We start from the raw sequence: 26811 nt of genomic DNA, 5'->3' as shown, positions 1-26811 counted from the left end.
AGACACATGAAGAAAGAAAAATGGGGAAGAAAAGGGGGCGAAAAATTCACCTGCTACAAGTAGGGTTGTGTAAAAACCGAACCGATAAAAATGTTATTGGCTTATTGGTATTGGGTTATCGGGTTAACAGTTTTTTATTGGTTTTATAAAAAATTTTATTGGGTAAACGGTTCGGTATCGGTTTTAGCTTATTGGGTTATCGGTTTAACCGATAACCCAATAAAGATACACTAAGTTATTGTTTTATCCCTATTTATGTTATATATTTAAATCTCTCTCTTTATCTCTCTCTCTCTATATATATATAGATAGATAAATATGTGTATGTATATAGATTATATGCACTACAAATTCATAATTCAGTGATTCACAAAGTATTAATCTATTCAGGGCAACAAAGGCACAATATAAAGTTCGGCTATTATCGTAATAAAAAGCTTGAAGCATTTATAGCTTCCAACAATTAGGCTTCAATTTTTTTCCTAACTAATATTCAGTTCAAGTTTGAAGATTCTTGTAAACTAAAATGCATTGCGTAGGTTCTGGCGGTAATTAAGATTTCATTTTTTTATGTTAGTTGTTACTATTTCTATTTTATAAGTATTTTCTTATTGGTTAAACCGAAAACCGAACTGTTAAGGATCAAAAACTGATAAACCGAAACTGATAAGAAAATATCTTATTGGTTGGTTATTGGTTTTACATATTTAAAAATCAAAAACCGATAAACCAAACCAATAACACGTAAAACTGAATCGAACCGACCGATGCACACCTCTAGCTACAAGACAGTGAACTGGAGGACTTTAGATCACGAACCAACACTCGAACTTTGCGATTTCAAACTCAAATAGTGCAAAGAATATCGAAACTCATAGAGAAGTTAAGGACTGGATATTTGCGGAAAACAAATTTTCCTTTTGTATTGTAGTTTAGAATTTGTGGCTTCCAAAAAGAACTCTCTTTTTTTTGCTCCCTAATCTCCTGGTATTTATAGATGGGAAACTAGGGTTGATGGTGTTTCTTTTTGTTATTGGGTGGGAAATTGAATTCGAAAACCTGATTGAGTCAAAGCTTGCTTGGTAAGTGCTAAGGCTTCATGTGATTTGGTTTTGCGATTTTTCCAAATGGGGAGATTTGACTGGGATATGAACATTTTTTAGGCCTGAAATAAGAAAAGGAGACGAAGATATGTAAGAGATGTCCAAGATTTGCATGAAAATGGCAAGGAAGAGTCTGTCCATGGTGAAAGAAGCATGAAATCTTCTCCAAAAATGGGTAAGAGTACAAACAACGCTTTTGGAGAAAAGATGAGTACATCCAAATTTGATTTAGGGCTTTGAGGGTAATTTGGGTATTTTGGATAGGCAAAGCAAGGTTATTTAGGGTAACTCATGGTAAAAGGGACCCTAGGATTTTAAATGGGATGGTGACTAACTAATAAGAGGGAGACACGTGGCAAAGATGTGCTGAGAGTGTGTCAAACTTATGCAAGGTATGGAAGGAGTGCAATAAGAGTGTGTTTGGCGTGTGTTATGCCCTTTTGGCGCCTTATGTGGCACAAACATGACATCCACGTGGTGCTGAGGTGGAAGGGAGGAGAGAAAAAGTGGGCTTTATGGGTCAAATCTTGAAATTGGACCAAATTGCAAGAATATTGTAGAATAGGCTGATTTAAAATGTCTTCTTTCTTATGTCCTTTGGGCTTTCTAAATGAATGTAGATAACACTTTTAATAAAACATGTTACAAATATCCGAATAAATGACAAAGATCATTTGAAATTAAAATATAAATATTTAAACAAAGTTACATGATAAAACGATAATATTTATAAAGAAGGAAGCCATAAAATACTTATTCGATTAAAATAAATATCTTTTTATGAAAGTTTAGGAAATGCAACGATAATTTAACATATAATAATAATAATAATAATAATAATAATAATAATAATAATAATAATATCGATGATTCTTAGTTTTTTAAAAAATACAAATAGTTGAAACACTAACATAGACTCTTAATTATAGGAATATTGGGTGTCAACAGCTGTCCCTCTCTGGATGGAAAGGATGAAAGAATTTTCGAACAAAGAAGTTGACTAGTAACCTAATTTTATCTCAGTCAATCGAATCTAGGAAGATATGTATGAAGAATGTTAGGGAGGATTGTGGCTGAACTTCGGTCTTCAATTGCCTACATATCTCGGGTTGCATGAGAATCAGATCATATGTAGTTCAAGACTTGTAATACTTATACATTAGGAAACAAAGATAGACACGATCTTATAAAGATTGTCTTAACATCAAATTATGATGACACTGGGTATATTGATTCAGGAATCTTGATCATTGAGGTGTCGATGTAAGTAAGATATTTTAAGAGTAAGGTCATCAGATGTCCGAGGTAGACTCCAATCTTTGTTGGGAGTTTGATCCTCATTTCCAATATATTACCCCAGTTCACTGCTAAGAAATGGTTCCACGTTTGTGCTAAAGTTCCTATGAAACATGAACTAGATAAAGTAATTAGTACACAAATAATAAATGCATTGAGTGAATTAATGAAAATAACACCTCTCATACGTTAGTTTATGCAGATGCAGTATTGCAAGCTGAAAACAAAGCTTATGAAGTTTTAGGCCGATGATTCATAAGAATGATGTTGTTCGGCAATAAAAATGAGTCCTTAACCAAGTAAATTATGATGATGAGGCATTTTCATCCAAATGATTAATGGATGAAGGCTTTCCTTAAGCCAATGATTTATGAAAAATAACTTTTGCAAGCAATAGATTTCTCTAAAGCATTTATTTGGTGTATCCGTAAGTTTTTGTGCATTTATCAAAAAGCAATTGTGCAGTACATTTGAAAGCGATTGCGCGGTGCTATGAAAGAAATGAAAGCTATGCAGAGTACGAAATAACTTAAAGCGACTGTGCAATGCCTTAGAAGAAAACGAAAGCCATGCGTAGTGTAGAATAACTTAAAGCAATTGTGCAATGCATTTATGCTTATGCTGAGCCAATAAAGTTATATGCAATGCGTTTGTGATTATGCACAACCGTTAAAGTCATGTGTACTTCAATTCAACATATATTAAAGCATTTTTACGGTGCGTGTACGGTACATTTTAGAGCATATATGCAAAATAATTGAAAGTCGTGTGTAGTGCATTTTAAAGTAATTTGAAGCGATTGTGCAATGCATCTGTTCTTATGCAGAGCCATTATAGACATGTACAATGCATATTAACATATTTTAAAGTAGTTGTGCAGTGCATGTGTGGTGCATTTAAAGTGTATATGCAAAGCAGATGAAGCCATGTATTGTACATTTTAAGCATTTGAAATATTTATACAGTGATTTTGAAGGAATTAAATAGGTCAGATAGAAGTTATATGCAACGCATTAAACCTTTTTTGTAAAATCTTCAAAATCATTTATCAATATTACTACAAATTCATAATTTCTTCTAGATATTTTTTTAAGGGATATCAAACCATTCGAGGTGCAATCCCCACAAGACTGAGAATGCCATTAACTTTTTCATTTCTGCTAATCTGTAGAACCTGTGTCCAAAATTTTTTTATAAGTTTGGGGGATGGTTGATTTGTGTTGACTTTAAAGGTCTGGCTCTTGATACTTCGTACTCCCATCTTTGTTTGGACTCATAAACCCATCCACTTTCAATATTGGCTGATAGATGATAAAGAAAATATTTGATTAAAATTTATTTAAAATAATAGATAAATAAGAGTAATAAATAACTTGATAACTAAAATATGCAAATATGCATAGTAGTAAAAATGAAATTCTGCCAAACTTTGAATTATGACATAATGTGAAACAATGCGAACGTCCTTTCTCCCAAGCGAATATCCCTTCTTCCTTCAATTACTTGGTTGAACCAACATTCTTCCATATCTCTTGAGGTCTTCTCAACCGTTTTCTTGAAACAATGCCTTTAAAACTGTCCCAGTTTTGACTTGAGAGAAATGCTGATGCTCTATAATGATGAGATCGAGCCTTGTATAGGATGCCTATGTATCCTATCAATAGTATCGGGACGAGCCTAGTTCATGAAATACTCTTAAGAAGATTAAAATCTAAGGGGTCGAACCCTCTGTGGGTTGCCTACGTATCCTATGGAAATCAGACCGAACGTAGTTCATTACATATGATATAAAAAGGGAGAAAATAATTTTTCTTCTAATGTGACCGAGGCCAATGTGGGCCACCTACGTATCCGCCAAGAAAGTCAGGTCAACCGTAGTTTGCATTACAAGCAAAGGGATTTTTGGAAAATTTCTACTTAAGAGACCAAACCCGACATAGATTTTCTATGTATTCTCCCCAAGGGAACTAGGTCATTCATAGTTTCATTATATAAAAAAAGAGACATTATAAGAAAAATAAGTAAATACTTCTAAACATAGTATCTCTTAATAGCATCTGCATTGATAACCTCGTCTACACTTCACTATCGATTTCTGCTAGGGTCAATGCTCCGCCTGTCAGTACTCAGTGAATGATGTAAGGCCCTTGCCAGTTGGGCGCAAATTTTTCCTTAGCCTCATTCTGGTGCGAAAATATGCACTTCAACACCAATTTTTTCGGTTTGAATTATCTCGATTTTACCTTCTTATTGAAAGCTTTGTCCATTCTATTTTGATAAAACTGCCCATGAAAAACTGCATTCATCCCTTTTTTCATCAATTAGCATCAATTATTCATACCAATTTTGAATCTATTTGGCATCACTCAACTCAGCTTTCTGAATGATTCTTAAAGACAATATCTCTACTTCTGCGGGAAACACTGTCTTTGTTCCATAAACCAACAGATAAGGTGTTGCTCCAGTAGAAGTCCAAATAGTGGCACGATAGCTAAGAAGGGCAAATGACAATTTCTCGTGCCAATGCTTGTAGTTATCAATTATTTTTCGCAGTATCCATTTGATATTCTTGTTGACAGCCTCAACTGCACCATTCATCTAAGGCTAGTAAGGGGTGGAATTACGATAAGTAATCTTAAACTTCTCACATATCTCACGCATCAAGCCACTATTGAGATTAGCTTTATTATCTATTATAATCGACTCAGGAACTCTAAATCAATAAATAATGTTATTGCGAATAAAATTTGTCACCACTTTCTTTGTCACAGACTTGAATGAACAGGTTTCTACCCATTTGGTGAAATAATCAATAGCTACCAAAATGAACCTATGTCCATTTGATATGGATGGCTCAATAAGACCGATGACATCCATGCCCCATACTGCAAATGACCAAAGAGAACTCGTCACATTGAGTTTATTTGATGGAACATAAATTAAATCACTATGAATTTGACGTTGATGACATTTTGCACAAAGCGAATGCAATCTGTTTCCATTTTCATCCAGAAATATATCACACGAAGGATCTTCTTTGCTAAAATAAAACCATTCATATATGGCCTGCACATGCCTCCATGTATCTCTTCGGCTAACTTGGTCGCCTCCTGAGCGTCGACGTATCTTAATAATCCTAAATTTGGAGTCCTTCTATAAAGGATTTCTCTATTTAGGAAAAAGTGATTTGCTAATCTCTGAAGTGTTCTCTTTTAAATACTGGTTATGCCTTCTGGATAGTCTCCCTCCTTGAGATATCTCTTGATGTCGTAGTACCAAGGTTTTCCATTCGGCTCCTCATCTATATGAAAACAGTAGGTCGGTTGGTCTTATATAGTCACCTTGACAGGATCTATATATATTCCCCATAGAATTGGGCTATGGGCAAAGTGGGTTGGTCCAATAATTGGGCTTCATTTTATCCACATAAAAAGGGACAAAGGCCCATGACCCAACAAAATTCACCTGTTTCAAGGAAGTGAACTGGAGGACTTTAGATCATGAACCAACACTCAAACTTTTCGATTTCAAACTCAAATAGTACAAAGAATATCAAAACTCGTAGAGAAGTTAAGGACTGGATATTTGTGGAAAATAAATTTTCCTTTTGTATTATAGTTTAGAATCCATGGCTCCTGAAAATAACTCTCTTTTTTTTTCGCTCCCTAGCCTCCCGGTATTTATAGATGGGAAACTGGGGCTCATGGTATTCCTTTTTGTTCTTGGGCGGAAAATTGAATTCTAAAACCTGATTGAGTCAAAGCTTGCTTGGTAAGTGCTAAGGCTTCACGTGATTTGGTTCTATGATTTCTCCAAATGGGGAGATTCGACTGTAACCTTTGGATATGAACATTTTTTAAGCCTGAAATAAGAAAAGGAGATGGAGATATGTAAGAGATATCCAAGATTTGCATGAAAATGGCAAAGGAGAGTCTGTCCATGGTGAAAGAAACGTGAAATCTTCTCAAAAATAAGAAAGAGTACAAACAACGCTTTTGGAGAAAAGATGAGTACATCCAAATTTGACTTAGGGCTTTGAGGGTAATTTGGATAATTTTGATAGGCAAAGCAAGGGTATTTAGGGTAACTCATGGTAAAAGTGACTCTAGGGTTTTAAATGGGATATTGACTGACTAATAAGAGGGAGACATATGGCAAAGATGTGCTGAGAGTGTGTCAAACTTGTGCAAGGTGTGGAAAGTACAATAAGAGTGTGTTTGGCGTGTGTTATGCCCGTTTGGCGCCTTAGGTGGCGCAAACATGGCATCCATGTGGTGCTGATGAGGTGAAAGGGGGGAGAGAGAGAAAGTAGGCTTTATGAATCAAATCTAGAAATTGGGCCAAATTGCAAGAATATTGTAGAATGAGCTGATTTAAAATGTCATCTTTATTATGTCCTTTGGGATTTCTAAATTAATTTAGATAACACTTTTAATAAAATATGTTACAAATATCCGAATAAATGACAAAGATCATTTGAAATTAAAATATAACTATTTAAACAACGTTGCATGATAAAATGATAATATTTATATAGAAGGAAGTCACGAAATACTTATTCGATTAAAATAAATATCTTTTTGCGAAAGTTTAGGAAATGCAACGATAATTTAACATATAACCATAATAATAATAATAATAATAATATCGATGATTCTTAAATTTTTAAAAAATACAAATAGTTGCAGGACTTTCATAAACTCCTAATTATAGAAATATTATACATATATTTTTTTGAGCTATCAAAATTATGTAGAAGCACAAAGAGATGATTTGAAAGAAAGACGTAGCAAAATTGGGTGTCAACACTTTTTATCTCAAAATAATAAATAAATTCTTGTACACTTACATACAAGCAATAATATAAAAGGATCCTTAAAAAATGACTCAACTTCCTCAAATTTGCTAGAAGTCTTTTAATTTTGGAAAAGTTTTGTTTTCTTTAAATCAACTCTGGATGATTGTGGCTATGTGTCTCTCAAGTTCTATTTTCCTCAACTCTTTTATTGAAATTTTAGAGAGCTCAATAAGTTTATCATTGTGGCAAGAAAAATTAAAATTGGAGAGCAGAAGCTCTTCTCTGTGTGTGTTTTATTTTTTTAAATTCTTAAAAAAATTATACTTCTATTTTTAAAGCTGTGATTAAATTTTATACTTGAGAGATGAGGGATCGTACAATTGGGGGTAAGAACTCATTGTTGGCTTACCTCTATATGATTACACAGTTATGTGTGGCTACGGGAGTACTGGAACTCCCTGGAATAGATGAGATGCTTGAGGCCATGAGGACCACTAATTTGGGCCTAATTAGAGATGCATCCAACCCAATGGGCTAACAAGTGAGGCAGGCAGTAGATATCTTTGAAGCTTTTTTCCTGCTAGGTGTCAGGCTGATACTACTGTGACAGCTGAAGTAGGTGGACAGATAAAGAGGATGCAGACCGATGCAACGGGTATCTCTAGTGCCCCACCTTCAGTCCAGTCTGTTCCACCCAGGCCACGAGGTATGCCCTCCGGTATTATGATGATTTCACAGGCCCTATGGATAGAGTTTATGACCAGATTGGCCTCACTAGAGGCTAAATTTGGTTCTATGGAAGGAGGTGTGATGCCATGGCTGGATACACAGTTCGAGAACCAGGATAGACAAGTCTAAGGGCGCCTGGATGCTTTTGAGTCAAGGATTACTGGACATTTAAGTGGTGGGAAGATGCTCGATGTTGCTAAGATCAGATTCGAGGTTGTGAAAATTAAGAAAATGGTCATAGAGCTTTATGATAGACCAGTGGTTGCAGAGCCTATAGTAGAGACGGTGATTCCTGCTATCAATATTCTGAATATCTGGATGATTCCAGAGCTGAGACTTATAGATATTGAAGATGAAATACAAATAAAAAAAAGAGAAAGCGTGAAGAGAAAGACGCCAGGAAGAAGGCCAGGGCAGAAAGCATACAGAGAGAGCGGGACCTAGAGACACATGTCCGTGAAATGGCATCTAGAGTTGGTGGTTCAAGTTCACCAGTTAGTGATATTGAGGGGGATAGTGTTGTGACCCCGACTATTGATGATCCAGTCCCGGTAGCTGATGGGATGGGATTGATGAGAGCAGGACCCGATCTGAGAGCCCACGTACTGCATTGATGAGACGACGCCTTGAGCTCCTAGGTGTGACCTTCCAGCCTTACTTTATTTATTTTTTGTAGCACTGAGAGCAGTGCAATGATTTTTTAGTTGGGGTGTGGGTATCTAAAATCTAGGAGTAGCTGCAAAGTATACATAGATGAAAGTCTGTTATGACTTGCAGGTTTTTGGGTGCTGACAGCTGAGATAGGGAGAAAATCAGCGCCTATGGTAGCAAATTATTTTTAATTATGATTTTTGAGGATTTTGACAAATTCAAATTGTAATGAAAAATTGTGATTTTGATTTTTATTGATTTGTAGATGTGAAAACACTATTGATTTGAAATAATTATGCTGAGAATCTGTGTTAAATGAAAATTGTATTGAAAAATTAACCCCTCCAAAAAATTTGTTTTACTATGTGATATGTATATATATGTGAGACTGTTGTGAATCTGGAAATGACATTAGAATTAGGGATAGAACAATTAGGGACAAACAGTTGCATAGATGGATAACTAGTACTTAGTAATGTAGCCCTATGCAAGTGTGTGTGAGGTCTACTAAGTTCCTGGTGTGTCAGAATCTAAAACTTGCTCGGTTTCTTTTACCTAGGACTAGGATAGTTAAGTAGGAGATGATCATATGCCCTTTTTGTGTGAGTTCACTTGAGCCTAAAATGTCCCAACCAAAAGAATGAATTTCTTCGATCCAAATATTTGAACCTTAATATACCAATTTTGTTGCTTACACCAATTTCACCTTCCTATTTTTGTACAATGAATATGTTTTGGCCCTGGTCCTCTTTGGACATTGTGCACCTCAACTCAGGCAAATCGCCTAAGTTGAGGGTGACTATTATAGGAGTGCGTAGAAGAAAACGAGTATGAAGAAAATGCATAGAAGAAAAATAGTTGAAACTTGAGAAGGTGTGGTGAAAATAAAAGAAAGAAAAGTTGTAATTTAAAGTAATTAGAAAAAGGAAAATAAAAATAAAAATAATAAAACCGCATTTGGCTCAAACTGAATGTGATTAAAAGAAAAAAGGAGACATGAGGGTGAAAATTAAAGAAGAAATGAAAAAATAAAGTGGACCCGAGAAATGCATAGTGTTTAGGAGGCTTACAAGCTGAATAAAGTCCTATAGTGATCTTACTATGACTGTATGAAAACTTAGGAAAAGAGAATAAGGGCAAGCCTATGGTATTCTATATACACTGGTGTTACTTCTATTTGAGCGAGAGAGTCATTTTTTATATCTCTGAATAGATTGTGTAGTCATATAAAGAGTGAATGGAATTTCTTTGATTGTGAGCGCACATAGGTTATGTTGCTAGGTTGCTAGATTGTTTAGTGAATGTAATTTGTGTCTATGCCCAGTTGTCTATTGCTAATGTAATGCCACCATTGGATTCCCTCTTGTTTCTATATGTGCTAAGTCGTTATACGCAGTTTAAGTTTTGAAAGTTAAAATTAGGAGGGAAACAACGAGATTGAAATTGAGTTCAAAATCACTACCGTGGGTAACTTAAGATCTTCCTGTTTAAGCATCGTCTCTGTGCTAGAAAATAGTTTTTGATTTTGTTTTCCTGAGGACATGCGAAAGTCTAAGTTGAGGGTGTTGATGTATCGTAGAAACACAACACTTTTAATGCTTAAAATCGCAAATTTATGCATAAACTTAGGATATTTTGTTAGATATGTGCACTTTGGTGTAAATTGCAGGTACAACAGTTCTACAATAGTGTTGGAATAAAAATAAAAGAAAAAGACCAATTCTAATCAAGGTACGAGTCAGCTATCGAGTCGTAAACATTCAATACGACTCATATGTTGAATCGTATACACAGTAGAACCAAAATCCAATCTGAAAAGATAAGTATGGGAAAGATACAACTCAAGTATTCAACTCATAAGTTAGGATACGAGTCTTACAGAGAAGTCGTAAGCACAACAGAACCTAAGCTACCATCCAAAAGTTGAAGTCTCGGAAGTATACGATTCAAAAGTCTGAGTACGACTTGTATAGGGAAGTCGTACACAAATCAATGTTTAAAGCTTGGAAGGATAGAAGTCCTAGGTGGAAATGAGTGAAGGACGCGAGTCATATACTCCGGTACGACTCGTAAGCAGAAGTCGTATGCTGAACAGAAAGCTGAAGTCTTGGGAGATCAGACATTGGAATAGATACGAGAAGGCAGGGTACGACTCGTATGATGCCAGTACGAGTTGAATACCGAGTCATACCGATTACCGACATAACTTTGCCTTTTCCATTTTTATGAGGATTTTTATGTTATTTTGAGATACTATAAATACTCCGAGTTTACCTTTTATTAGGTTACGCTCTCTTCCGTTGTATTATAATACTTTACATATTTTTACAATTATTCTTGAGATTTTCGATTTTTGTTCAATTCAGGACTTTGAAGTTTATTCATCTTATTCTTGTGCAATTAATTATATGTGTTCTTCATTGATGATCATGGTTTATCGCATAAACAAGAGCGACTAATCTCCTTGACTAGGGTTGTGGGGACCCTGGCAGATTAGCTACGTAGAGGAAGTGTGATACTCATCGCAATAATTAATCTCAAGCATCTGCAGGAGCTTGAGATAGTCTGTCTTTGCATCCATCCCTAATAAGGAGTTTGTGATTGGGAAAAGAAGATTTAAAACAGTGATTTGGGATTTTTATCTCCACCTTTTAGTCCCCGCATCCCATCAATCACTTGATCCTAACCAGTGATAGTGAATTGAGGTCGAAACAATGAGAAACAAGGAGATACCCTTGAGACCTAATAAGTAAAGGGTGAGATTTATCTTCGCGCCTAATAAGCGGCTGATAATACCTTTCTTGTAGACTTTGCATGCAGAACAATAGAATAGTTGGATTGATCACGAGAATTTACGGAGTTGAGAGGCCAGGGGGAACACAAGCCTAGTGTTCGTCTTCTACTGTCTACAACTCAAAAGCACTCAAGATTCGGTTACTACATGCGATTAATACTAAAACCTCCTATTTACTTTCTTGTACTGCTCATGGATTAGATTAAGTCAAACAATTGTTCACGTCTTCCCTGTGGGATCGACCTCAACCTAGTTGAGTTATTATATTTGCAATCAACCACAGTATACTTCTATATGAAATGTAACCCTCACAACCCGCACTGTTGTTACAGTTTCACCATCGTCCCTACCTCAATCCTCTTTCTCCTCCATTAATTAGTTATACATTTTTAGTATTAACTTAGAAAATAATAATTTCATAATTGTTAAAAGACCTTGAAATTAAAAAATTTCCGAGTAGTCAAACAAGAACTGTCAATCTTGAAATAGTAATTTCATTAATCAGAAGACTTGAAATAAATTATAAGACACCAATTAAAACAAGGATTTGTAAGAAAGGGGTGATAAAAACACCCCTGCTAATTCCACCTAATGATAATAGAATCTGCTGATAAAAGCTTTTTATCACCCATGCTAATTCCACCTTTCTTTTTGTGTTTGTTTTAAAGGGTGTTTGCAGTGGTGGGGTTGGACGGGGCGGCGAGAGAGGGTGAATTATTTGGGGCTTTTGATTAGTTAGTGTTGCTGAGTTGATTTTCCATCAAATTCCGTTGGAAATTTTGAATTTGAGGCTCCGCCGCGGCAGCACCGCCATGGCCGAAAATTGCATCTAGTGGTGCTGTGTTCGAACTCAAATTTGTAGCGATTGGCTTAGTAGATTTTAGGGCTTTTTGGTGGGATATGCTCGCGGGAGGCTGGCGCTGCTCCTGATGTTGCTCCGTCGCCGTCAAACTCGCTGGAGCTTCGGCGACGGCGGTCAACAGTGGTTGCTCCGTAGCTTTCTTAAGAGGGGTGGTATGAGAAGATATATATATATATATATATATATACCCCCTCTTTCTCCCTAGATCCAAGATTTCATCTTTTTCCCTTTTGGGTTTTTGATATCATCATTTTAGCGGCATTTTTTGATACCCAATTGGTTTTCTTGGATTAAATTTGCAGCCAAAGCACATTGGAAATGATATGTGGGATGTTGCAATGGAAAGGCGGGACAAGAAAATGATGGAGATGCTTGCTTCTCCTTCTTCTTCTTCTTCTTCTTCTTCGTCTTAGGCCATGTTTCTCATTATTTGGTACTTTAATTAGTTGCCCCTTTTAATATTATCATTTTTGTTTTGATGCTAATGAGGGAGATTTCCGTTTGTCTGTTAGATGAATTAGGGTTGTTCTTCTGTTCTGTTGATTGGTGGTCGAACTTGCTTACTTTTGATTAAATTTTGATAAAGGGTGCCCTTTGATGATGAAATTTCGTGCATGATCTTGCTTATGAGCTCCAATACTTACCCAATTTAAGAGTTGAAAAGTGAGCTTTAGCGTGTGTTCCATGTGGAGGAAAATATTTTCCATGAAAAATATTTTCTAGGAAAACAAGTGGTTTCTTACTTATTTTCTTGTATGCGTTATGTAAGTAAAAAATGCTATCCTGAAAGCATTTGTATATATCTAAAATAAGACACAACTAATAGAATGGGGTTGTTGCTGGGATAGGTGGTTGGAGGGTGGTAGGAGACAATGCGACTTGTTTTCCCTATTTTCATTAGGGAAATCATTTTCCTTATGTTTCTAAAGAAAATATTATCCAAAAATTTTTATCAACAGAATACAAGACGATAGGAAAACATTTTCCATAAAATGCTTTTCTCCATATCGAACACCCTTAATTATTCTTTTTCATTCTAACCAGTATCATTTTCTTAACTGACCTTTTATAACGTGTTGTCCCTATTAGCTCACGCTGTACCTTGATTATTTACCAGATACCCCCAACACATGTACCACGTCACTCTGCCTTCAAGGCATAAAGAGATGGGAATAAAATCATTCAGCTAGTGGTTTCTGCCTTGGGTAGGATTTGGACCTTGATCTCTTGTGGTTGTCATTTGAAATGATCATTAGGTCACATCCTTGAATGCTTTTCAATAGACCTACTATTCGTCCAACATTCCGTAAATTCTTCTTAATTTTTTCGAAAGAGATGTTAACGAAACAAAGAAGAAGCTGAGGGAAAATAATACCAAAAACTTCCCTTAATTGTGCTCTATCTTTGATGAAATGAGTTTTATCGATCCAGCTGTTTCTAAGGGCTAGTTTGTGTTATGGTAAAGTGGTAGACAGTCATGGTCCATGGAAATCTTAAAATGTCTTGGCTTATCAGGCAACTGATTGCTAATAATTTGATTACTAATTAATAGTAACATAAATAAGCAACTTTCATCAGAGTGGTACCCATGACATTCAGTTTTCTAAAAAAGAAGTAGTACCCATGATCATTGAAATTAGGAATCAAAGTAAAATAAGACAAGGTTGTATCTATAAGTAAATACATAAACAATGGTTGAGACATGTTTTCATATTCTGATTGTGATCATTCTGGCTAACATATGAATACACTATTCATTAGTATCAGAGTTCTTAGGGGTCATAGAGGAAAATTAAGTAATGCTTTACGGGCAGGTGGCAACCATATAATTTTGAAAACAAATTAATTACTGGAAAATGGCTACTAGAAGTGTCTGTTAAGTGTGTCAAAGCTTTTCTATTTTATCTCACTACTCGAATTACGAACTATTTTCGCCATTGCTATCAACTTAAAAACCTCTAAGAAATTATATTCGGGTGAAAAAAGGTGATGAGTTTCAAGTTTCAAATATTTTGGAGTACAAGAACAACATTGCAAGGTTAGTGTGGCTGGTATCCGAGCAAGTAAAGCTTGCATCTAATCCATCAATTTTGTGCTTCAGCAATGAAGTATTAAAAGAAGCTTATCTTTGTTTGCACTGTGGTTTAAAAGTTCCAACTTAAAAATTGGTGTATCTTTAACCTCAGTTTGAGAAGCAATATTTGCCACGGTACGAGGAGAAGCATTTTGTAGGTTAATCATAAGTTCGATTCGCATGTGATTACTGATTCACCCATAATCCATTAGATTTATCAACTATAGTCAAGTCTATAACTTGGCATTTAGCGATGATTTGCCTTTCTACTTTCTTATGATTAATGGATTCCCCAAAGCTGGTTTGAAGAATCTAGATGGTCGACGCCCTCTCCATGTGTTTTTCTCTAAGCAATGAATGTTTTGACTAGGCCTGTCGTGAATGACAAGGGCACATTTATTGTGTGGTGGATTTGGAGGATGAACTGCCTAGCTCTCACTATCACTATGGTGATGAATGATGATACTATCCGTTGCTTATTGAAAATCAGTTTAGATTCTAGGCTATCTCCTTGAGTTCGGAACTAAAATGATACAGAAAACTAATTAAATCACAAAAATGGGACGTCAAAATTGTACTGGACATAACTGGGATATATAGCTCCATCAGCACTATCCTAGCTAGCGAATGTCAAATCCATAACGGAGCTATATATTGCAGTTTTTAATATATGCTCCCTTAAAACCCTCCAGCGGGATATCTTGCCGTTAAAACTGGTGTAAAGCTTCCCCAAGCTTTGATTCTCCCATTTTCTGAACAAACTTCACTAAAACAACGGAGACACAACATATTGAACGTGTAGAACAAGATTTTGGGCTTGAGAATTTGGATAAGAGTCGACTTTCTTCAAAAGAGATAATTTGAATTTCGTAAATTAACTTGTGTATTATTGATTCTCGAAGTGAGGCTTAAAAAGCTATAAACAAATGATCCAAAAGTGGAGCAATTAAAAAAGAAATTAAAACTGTTCTAGTAGTTAATTTAGGAAATTTAAAACTGCCTCTTTTGAAGAAATTTTCAACTTTGCCGAAGTGGATTTTCTTTTTTCAAATTTTAAGTCCACAATCTTGTTCTACACCCGCATTATATTATGTACTAGATATCAAGGAGCCCGTGCTAGTATATATCACTTTTTATCTCAATTTAATAGAATTTAGATAGTAAATCATATTTTTTTTATATGTTTTTTGATATTTTAAGTTATTAACTATTGTAATTTATAATATGTATTTTTCAAGTAATATATGTTACTCTCCTTGTCCGAATTTTTGTGGTATTGATAAAATTTGAGAGTCGATTAATTTTTTTAAATATTTTAAGTTGCTAATTATTGTGATTTATAATACTTTGATTTTGTTCCAATTTTAGTGGCACTGATATAATTTCGAGAGTCAACCAAATTTTTATATCTTTTAAATATTTTGAGTTGTTAATTATTGTGATTTATAGTAAGTTTTACGTAATTTTTAAAAAATATATAGCCGATAAAAAAGAAAAGTAAGATAAACAAATTAAAACGGAGAAAAAATAAAAGGGGAGGCAAAGATAGCCAATGAAATTGTGCCAAAGCAGACATGTTGACCTGCTGCCTACTTTGGCCCGAATTCATTGGCCCCTTTGCCCTTCATAAGTAAAATCTCAGTCTTAGGAGAATTTTTCAAAAAAATGGGAGAATGAAAGGTTGGAGGAGTTACGTGACATCATAATGACAAGATATGGGAGATTTGGCCATTTGCTGCCCACTGACAATGGGACCTTATATAAACAACAATAATATACCCAGTGTAGTCTCAAAAATTGGGGTCTGAGCAGGGTAGAGTGTACACAAATCTTATCTCTACCTTGAAAATAGAGAGACTGTTTCCAATGACACTTGGCTCAAGAAAAATAGTCCCGAAAAAAGAAGTAACAAAAGTACGAGAAATAACAAACACTTAAGAAAAATAGCAGGTAGTAATAGAATAGAAGCTACAATAAAATAATCGAGGTACAAGACACAACATATAGTAATAGAAAATCGAAGGACAAGAAACTACAGGAGTAATACTACGACTACTAATATGAGTGGACTACATGACGACACATTGCTACCTGATAACTTTCTACTCTAATCCATGTGTTCCACACCCTCCTATATAATGGCATGTCCTCGGTAAGCTGAAACTATGTTATGTCCTGTCGAATCACCCATCCCCAATGCTTCTTTGGTCTGCCTCTACCGCTTTTGAGACCATTATCAACCTCTCGCACCTCCACACTGGGGGCATATGTGCATCTCCTCTTGACATGCCCGAATCATCTCAACATCACTTTCAACATCTTATCCTTCATCAAAACTACTCCCACCTTATCCCTGATATCCCCATTTTTAATCCTATCTATCCCCATATGCCCAGTCATTGGTCACAACATTCTCATTTTTGCAACTTTTATCTTCTAAAACATGAGATTTCTTGACTGACCAACACTCCCCCATACAATAAAGTTGGTCTAATCACTACTCGGTAGAACTTATCTTTAATTGCGATAAAACCCAACTATAACAATTTTTAATTGCGATAAACCCAGTTATGTTTCAATATTGATGATAGGGATGAGTGTGGCACTTTGCCCTGATTCATTTTGAGGAAATATATGGGGTTATCAGAAATTGAGTGCTTTTCTGTTATGCAAGTGCTAATTGGAAATGTTATACCTTTTTTGGGGGAAGGTTTGGGGGGGGGGGGGGGGGGGGTAAGGTCCATATTTGAGCAAATACCTTTGTTGCCTTCCTCTTTGCCACTTGTGTCTTTTTAAGGTTTCTAAGGAATCCGAAAAATTCAGTGATTAAATGGTGAGTCATTCCGAAAATGAGTCAATAAAATTTGGAGAGATGGATCTTGTATGTTGTTATCAGTTTACAAACAAGGAATTTCAACCAAAGTAAGAACAGTCTGGTGATAGTCTGGTGCAATTATTGCCACTTGTGTAAGTTCAGGAATATCCTATATAGTTATCTCGTATCTCTCTTTTTCTTTTCGTATGATTTTGCTTAAGTTCAGTTCCTTGTTAATTCCGGCTTTCTGAAAAAACCTTGTAGCTAGTATGATTTCTTACTGAATCATACCATTGTGTATGATTTATAATCACACTGTTACATAAACTTTTATAATCTTCAGGACAAGCCATCACTTTGAACTTCTATTCTCAAGAATGGTATCAAGGTTGTAGACATTGCAGTTCAGGCAAATGCCAGCTATTGACAAATTTCCCACTTTGTTGAATATAGAATCGAGTACCATTTTTGAATCACTCCTTAGATCACCTTATTCAAAACCTAAGAGCGAGATGTTTATGTGGCTTAGTTCATGTTAGGTACTTCCTGATCTTTCCAATTTTCCTCCATCAGTTTCCGAGCTGCTTCATCAATTTCAGAATTTTCTTCCAAGTACTACGAGCTTCATCGTTATTAACATTCCATCGGCATTCTATCATTGTTGGATTTGTGAAATGCAAGGTTGCCACTTGACACTGAAAAGGAGAGATTTTACAGCTGTCGGTGCATGTGACCTTGTTAATTTAAGTTGTCATTGTATATCTTCTAGTCCATTGTCATGCTGGTGTATATTTCTACTTTGGTTCTTTTCCTTCTTAATTTCAACATATTTTGACAAGAGTGAACATCGCATTGGTTCAGATTGCTACTTTCTGTTACGATGTATTCATGTGCATCAAACTTGTACTTATATTGTACATTGTCTAGTGGCCTTGCAGGAAACCTGCGTTTGGGAATAAACTGGTCTCCAAGTCTTGAGATCATGTGCAAAGTACTTTATTATCGTCTTTCTTCCTTTTCCCGTTGCTGGATTTCCATTGCCTAGGAGCTTTATAATAATGAGACAGTTGTGAAATGCTTCTTTGTTGAATCTGGTGCAGTTGCTGGTTTGTGTTTGAACTTTTGTGGAATTTTCACTATTGAACCTTTACTTGAAAAGTGTGATTAACTGGAATTCTCTCTGTAACACTAAAAGCACTGAAATTGGTACCTGGCCATTATTGTAGAATGCATCCCAGATGTGTTCCTAATCAAACAAGGGCTTTGTTCTTCTTGTAATAACGACACTTGATGTGTGGGCTATGTGCACGTTACTGGTTCAAATCCTACCACTGAAAAAACCCTGTTCGGTAAGTGGAGTAGGGTAGAAAGATGGGGTTGTTATTCACCTAACTTCGAACTGTATGCTACTGGACCTTGGGAATTTTCGTTTATATAAGAAATGTTCTTAAATGAACAAAGAAAAAGGTGAAATTTAGACGATTGATTGAGATAGGTAGGTAATGGCACTTTTTATCTAGAGTCTCTATAAATATAGTGCATGCTTAAGATATATTAGTACTTATCTGGGTTGATCTTTAGTGCGTTCTTTTCCATTCAAACTTTTCGTAATGCAAACACAGTTTATCAGAGGAACTAGGGTTAATCTTAAGTCCGTTCTTTTCCTTTCCTTCTTTTGTCTTGGGTCGATAGTAGCTGTGGTAGTAATGCCCTTGGGCTCAAAAACCAACCGGGGCAGCTGTCAGGAAAATCAGAAATGGATTGGTAACTGTAATTCTGGAAGGGCCATTGACTCTTGGTAGTAATTTTATGCATTCTCAAGACTTGTAAATTAAGATTTGAGAGGACTAAGTTAAATATATTTGTCTAGTAAGTAAGCATTAACAATCATCACCCAGATTTAGAACATAAGGATCGATTATTTTCTAATAATCTTGTAGGTGTAAGAGTTTAAAAAAGAAAAAGAAGAGTTTTACAATGTGTGCCTCCATTGGAGTTTGGAACCAAAAGAATATAGAGGAAATGCTTGTCTAAAGCATACATCTAATCTATACAATATAATAGGCTCACTGGCGACTGGAAATATCCTCCTCAGCTGGGCAACTGGAGAACACTTGAAAAGAAAAGACCATTTGACAACATATAATCTATGCAATATCATGTGAGTTCGAAGCTTACGGGGCTTAGTTGACTGATGCATGGGACAATTTATTAAATTTAAACAACAACAACAAACCCAGTGCATTCCCACAAAGTGGGGTCTGGGGAGGGTAGAATGTACGCAGTTCATACCGCTACCTCCAAACAAGTAGAGAGGCTGTTTCCGATAGAATTTATTAACTTTAAACACCATTTGAATATAGGCACAATACATAAATTTGCTCTTTAACTTGATCTCAAATCACATCTATGACCTCAAACTTTAGGTATGCACAAGTAGGCACTTAAACTTGCATAAAGTTGAACAAGTAGACACATGTCCTATGTGGCATCATATGTGGCCAATTATTGTCCTACATGGCATCCTACGTATATTATGCCACATAGGACATGTGTGTCTACTTGTTCAACTTTATACAAGTTTAAGTGCCTACTTGTGCACACCAAAAGTTGGAGGTCATACATGTGATTTGAGGGCAAGTTAAAGGGCATGTTTATGTATTATGCTTATAGATATACGATCCATAAAAACTATAACGTGATGAGCTTCAAACACCATTTGAGTACATGATCCTTAAAAGCGGTACTATGACTTGTTTACTTTTCATTTCATGTCTACTGCTATGATGAGATGATCTAATTTACAGTGTAAATTTACAGTCAATTATGTTTACAAAGTATAAGCTTATAAATAAATCAAGTAATAAAATTAGCTTATGAAAATATAACATGTTGAATTCATTCATGGTGGATGACATGGTCCAAAATCTAAGTCATAATGACGCTAATTAGACCCTTATGATAGGTAATCCATCTCAACAATATTCAACAAGATACAAGATAAATATATGAAAGTAATAAAGGAAGTCAAGTTCAATACCAAATCTCATGAAAACCACCAAAATTTGGAAGTCACAAAATACAAGCCTCTATAGGCAGTAAAATACATCCGAGAGTCTAGAGTATTCTAATACAAGGGAAAGACAACATAAGTAGGAAAGATTGAAAAGGATCAATATAGGCACTGATCAGTCAGCCGCTACCTCTAAATCTCGGAGATGTAATCCACAACATAGTCCTTGAATTAGCAATCGGGGACCACGAGCTCAATACCTGCATATAAAGTATAAAAATAAATAAGTGTGAGTACTAATTCATACGTACACATCAGTAGATCGAACGACTCTAATTCAAAGTGATGAAGAACCACTAAATTTTCAACTATCCGACACAATTCATATAAACTTAAAATTTTGAAAGACCACACCTAGTCTAACAACTAATAACAATGACAATTTACACAATTTCTATCCAAATAATCACCAGTTCACAACAACTTAGTACAAGGATAGAAGTAGCACTTTCACAATCAATCAACGACTCACTACATCAAATGGATATGATGAGTATTATGCATGCTATGCAATCAGATGGGGATAATGATGATGATGAGTATGATGCATGTCTATCTTACTTGTATACACCAGTTGCTCTATATAGCTATTTGGGACCTATGAGAAACTCGTGAGGTGTATACATACCCTCCAGCTCCGCCTGAAGATCATCGAAGTAATAGTCATATAGTTGTTCAATCTAGATTAACTCATAGGACCCTCAAAGTGTATTTCAAAGATCATGGTGGCTCAAATGGATCATAACCTCCAAATCTGCTTTTTAGGATTAAGGAAAGTTCAGGGTGTTACAATATCTCCCCCTTGGGAACATTCATCCTCGAATGTCACTCGCTAGGCTACAAATACAGAGAATACTGAGAATGCACAGCTAAACAAATCTCTAAACTAACTCTACATCATTCTAAACTTTTGAGTACTTTAGAGAATGCATGAAATCATGGAGGAGACAACTATATTGTTTGAAACACAGGTTTAGAAAGGAACTAAATCAAGGGAGAGTAGTACCTTTGGCTAAATCTGAGTTTACGGGGAAGAGATGAGGGTAGTTGGCGCGTATGTCTACTTTGACTTTCCAAGTAGCGCCTCAACTAACTGGTTTCGCCAAAGAACTTTGACCAATGGAACCTCTTTGTTCCTTGGTCTACGGATCTGATGGTCTAGAATCTCGACCGAAATCTTTTCATAGGAAAGACTAGTCTGAATATCTGAGCTCTCTGAAGGATCTACAATAATGGAATCACCAGCGCACTTCTTAAGCATGGAGACATGAAGGATAGGATGAATAGCTGATAGATCAGTGGGCAACTCAACTTCATAAGCTACTTTCCCAACATAACTCAGAACTCTATAAGGGCCATCATAAAGGGGACTAAGCTCCCTTTTTTTGCCAAACCTTTTCACCTCTTTCATGGGTGAAATCCTCAGGTACACCAAGTCACCCACTTCAAACTCAAGATGTCTTCTTCTCATATCTGCATATGACTTTTGATGACTTTGGGTTGTCTTCAAATTTTCTCTAATCAACTTAACTTTTTCCATAGCCTCAAACGCAACATCAGGCCAACCAAAGTAGCCTCACCCACTTCAAACCAACCTATGGGTGATCTACATCTCTTTCTATACAAGGCCTCAAATGGGGCTATCTGAATTCTAGAGTGATAACTATTGTTATACGCAAACTCAATTAGTGGCAAATGCTCATCCCAACTACCCTTGAAATCAAGAGCACATTCCCTCAATATTTCTTCTAGAGTATGGATGGTCCTCTCAGCCTGACTATCTATCTGCGGGTGAAAGAAGGAACTATGATGTACTTGGGTACCGAGACCCTTCTGAAAAGCTCTCCAAAATTGGAAAGTAAACTGAGTACCCCTATCTGAGATGATAGACAAGGGAACTCCATGCAATCTGACTAACTTCCGGATATGCAATCTAGCATAATCCTCAGCTGTATAAGATGTATGCACTGGAAAGAAAAGCACTGACTTAGTCAACCTGTCTAACAACAACCCAAATTGAGTCATGATGACGATGCAAAAGAGGTAAACCAATCACAAAATCCATATTCATCTCTTCCCACTTCCAAGTGGGGATACTAAACTCTTGCATTACACCACCAGGTCTTTGGTGCTCCACCTTAACCTGTTGGCACATTGCACACTTTGCCACAAACTCTGTTATATCCTTCTTCATTCCACTCCACTAATAGATTTCCCACAAGTCGCGGTATATCTTGGTAGAACTGGGATGAATAGAATATCGCGCACCATCCTCCTCATCCATAATTCTCTGCCTCAACTTATCAACACACGGAACACACAATCTATTCTAACATCTCAACACACCATCTACCCCTTGAGAGAAAACCTCTACTTTTTGGTCCTTAATTGACTCCTTCAGTTTGACCAAACCAGCATCTATGTCTTGCTTCTTCTTTACCTTCGAAACTAAAGTAGATTCGAAACTACTCTGAACCCAAATATTCCCCTTAGCTGAATCAAGCAATCTAACACCCAGACTAGCCAAACGATGCACGTCACAAGCCAATTCTTTCTTATCCTCATCCACATGAGCAACACTACCCATAGACAACCTACTAAGGGCATCTGCCACTACATTGGCCTTGCTCGGATAGTAGAACAAGCTTATATCATAATCTTTTAGCAACTCTAACCATCTTCTCTAAAAAAGATTCAACTCCCTCTGAGAAAACACATACTGTAAGCTTTTGTGATCCGTAAACACATCAACATGAACACCATATAAATAGTATCTCCAGATTTTCAAAGCAAAAACCACAAAAGCTAATTCAAGATCATGGGTTGGGTAATTCTTTTCATGCACCTTCAACTATTTAGAGGCATAGGCTATAACCTTACCTCTCTGTATCAACATATAACCCAAAATAACTCTAGAGGTATCACAATACACCACAAAACTATACGTACTATTAGGTAAGGTCAACACGAGGGCTGAAGTGAGTCGAGTCTTCAACTCCTGAAAACTCTTCTCGCACGAATCTAACCATAGGAACTTAAATTTATTTTGGGTCAGTCTAGACATAGGAGATGCAATAGATGAGAAACCTTCAACAAAACGACAGTAATAGCCTATTAGACCCAAGAAACTTCTGATGTCTGACGGAGAGATAGGCCTAGGCTAATTTCTTACAGGTTCTATCTTTTAGGGATCAACTCTAATGCCTTCGGCTAAAATAATATGATCGAGAAAGGCTACTGACCTTAGCCAAAATTCACACTTGCTAAATTTGGCGAACAACTGATAATATTTAAGAGTTTGCAAGATAATTCTAAGATGATCTACATGGTCATCCTCAGAATGGGGAGTACACAAGGATATCATCTATGAACACAATGACAAATATATTAAGATACTGTCTGAACATTCGATTTATGAGGTCCATGAAAGCTATTGGAGCATTGGTTAGCCTGAAAGACATGAATAAAAACTCAAAGTGACCATAACGGGTTCAGAAAGCTGTCTTTGGAATATCATATTTCCTCACTTTAAGTTGATGATAGCTGGATCTAAGGTCTATCTTGGAGAAATAATATACTCTTTGTAATTGATCAAATAGGTCATCAACTCTAGGAAGAGGGTACTTATTTTTAACCATGACCTTATTAAGCTGACAATAGCCAATGCATATATGCAAAGAACCATTTTTCTTTTGCACGAACAGGACAGGTGCGCCTCAAGAAGAAATACTGGGCCTTATGAAACCTTTGTCTAGAAGATCTTTGAGTTGCTCTTTCAACGTCTTAAGCTCTGTAGGTGCCATACGGTATGGAAAATAGAAATAGGCTATGTAATGGGAAGAAGGTCAATCCTAAACTCTATCTCTCTATCGAGAGGTACCCTTGGGAGATCTTCCAAAAAGACATCAAGAAACTCATTAACGCTACTGGCTGACTAAATAGCTGGGGCCTTAGACTTAGTGTCCTTAACCCGAACTAGATGATAGATGCAACCTTTGGATATTAACTTTCTGACTTTAAGATATGATATAAAATGACTCTTAGGAGATACTGATCTCACAGACCACTCGAAAACTGGCTCATTAGGAAAATAAAACTTAACCACATGGGTACGACAATCTATAGATGTATAATAAGAGTAAAGACAATCCATAGCCAGAATAATATCAAAATCCACCATATCTAACTATATCAAATCAACAAATATGACTCTATGAAGAATAGTAACTGGATATTTTTTATACACTTGATTAACAATAATTGACTCACCTACTAGAGTAGGAACCGGGAAAGGCTCTGGGATCTTTGCGGGACTCATTTCAAAATTCACAGCAACTAACAGGGTCACATAAGAAAAACTTAACCCAGGGTCCAACAACACATAAACATCAAAGTGAAAGACAAAGAGCATACCAATAACAACATCGGGAGAATCTTCCTATTCCTGACAAGATGGTAAGGCATAGAATCTATTCTGGTGCTGACCACCAGCCGTACTGGATGAAGTGCCCAGAGGAGGGGCTGGATGGGCTAAAGGAGCTGTTGCACTGGTAGCCTGAGTCTGAGGTTGAATATCTCTGCTCCCTTGCCTAGCATGTAGGCACTCTTTAAGTCTATGGCCCATCTTGCCACAACCAAAAACAACCTCTCTGATTGGATAAGCACTCGCCGAGATGGTCCCTGCCACACTTAGTACATGCAGGATAATGAGGTCTATTATTGACACTGTTCTAGGATCTGGACATAGAAGGCCTATTTCCATGCTCCTGTTTGTTTCTGGGCACGGGAGCACTAGCTGAAAAAGGTGCTGGCATAGATGAATGATTCTAAAATTGGGGTCGATTCCCTCCATGGGATCTAGTTTGGACATGCTCAAACTGCTCTAATCTAGCACTCTTATTTCCCCTTACTCTATCTCTCTTCCTTATTTTATCTGCCTTAATCTGTCGAGCATACATCATCAGTCTGGATAGATCTATATCCCTATTGAGCATAGCAGTCCTACTCTCTTTCAGTACCAAACCAGACACACCGATCATGAACTTACTCATACTAGATCGGGTGTCAGCTACTAAGTCAGGAGCATACTTAGCTAACTGGTTGAACTTGAGGCTATACTCCTTAACAGTCATAGAGCCTTACCTCAGGTTCATGAACTCCTTTATTTTCGCTTCCCTCATCTCAAGTGGTAAGAACTTATCCAAGAATGTATCTTGGAACACATGCCAAGTCATAGTAGCAGCATTCTCCCCTCTAATTTTCCTCCACACCATAACCCAGTCATAAGCAATATCTTTCAGCCTATAAGAGGCCAGCTCTACACTCTCTTCTTCACAAATATGCATAACTTAGGTGATCTTCTTTACCTCATCAAGATACAACTGTGGGTCCTCACCTACCCTCGACCCATAGAACTTTGGTGGATTCATCTTCATAAAATCTCAAATCCTGATTGCAACTAAATTACCTCTTTGCTGATACGGAACTGCAGCCTAGTTATTGGCCTGAACATTCGTGGTGACTGCCTGGGCTAACGCTTGAAAAGCTGCCCGAAACTTAGCATGAGACACATTCTCATTCATGGGATCAACAGGTAGAGGTTGCTGGTTATCATTCCTACGGGCATTATCTCTTCGGGGAGACATTTTCTATTATAAAAGAGCATGAATTAATAGCTGAGAGAGACAACTGTAAACACGATAGATTCTGAAATAAATAGATGACCTCTTGCTCATAGATGTGACGCCCTACACACCAATGATCAAGACTCTACATAACACGGCTTATCAGACTCCCTAGGACTTCTAAACCTTAGGCTTTGATACCAAGTTTGTTACGCCACAAAATCTTATCCCGAGATATCACATGGTGCTTAAGGTGACAAGTAGCCCTAAGCTAACCCTTTGAGCCCGCTACTACTCCCAGCACTTACATTAGCATAATTATAGTAAAATAAGAGTACTGTCATATCATATCTCAACTAAAATAATGAAAGAATACTGTCCGAATAGCAATATACTGAAAAGTATAAAACATCACTAATAGTCTAGCCTGACAAAGCCTCTACTACTCAAACTAGAGAGCCATTGGGATAGACCCCCAACTGACTCGAACTGATCTAAAAGAAATGCTCAAAACTCTATGAAAGCAAAAATCTACAGATATAGGTCCTCGAACCATGAGGACTCACCAAAGATGAAGATGTGGATGAGATGCTCAAAGATCACTATCGCTACTGAGACTGAGCACCTAAACCTATATTATAAGACAATGTAGCACACAGACGTATATGTGGAGCAGTACTTTGAGGATGTACTTTGTATATGGGGGTGTATGTAGTACTTAAAACAACAATATCATAAATTCTTATAAAAATCATGCATACTGATATAACTGACTCAAATGGCTTGAATAATCTTAAAAATATATATCTCATAAATTATGAATAATAAAATGCATAGTATAAATATTGTGATCCAATTTACTATTTCTGAAATCTGTAGTTTTATCCCTTCTCAAAACATATGGACTAAGTGGTAAAGTGCTCACCTCTGTGTCTGAGAGATAAGACTGTAATTTTAAAAAAAACTGAAAATTTAAAGTGAAACATTAATTG

General features: G+C 36.4%; 1 long non-coding RNA gene across 1 annotated transcript; it reads left to right on the top strand.

The window, feature by feature from the left end:
• The first annotated feature begins 11897 nt into the window (after positions 1-11897).
• On the top strand, positions 11898-12839 carry LOC124888040. The gene is made up of 2 exons (XR_007045918.1): positions 11898-12385; positions 12536-12839. It is a non-coding gene; the product is annotated as an uncharacterized LOC124888040 (long non-coding RNA).
• The last annotated feature ends 13972 nt before the right edge of the window (positions 12840-26811 follow it).

The sequence above is a fragment of the Capsicum annuum genome, chromosome 10 (genome assembly GCF_002878395.1).
Source record: "Capsicum annuum cultivar UCD-10X-F1 chromosome 10, UCD10Xv1.1, whole genome shotgun sequence".
NCBI classification, from domain to species: domain Eukaryota; kingdom Viridiplantae; phylum Streptophyta; class Magnoliopsida; order Solanales; family Solanaceae; genus Capsicum; species Capsicum annuum.
The sequence above is the reverse complement of the archived record's forward strand: the minus strand, read 5'-3'. Positions and strand labels throughout refer to the sequence as shown.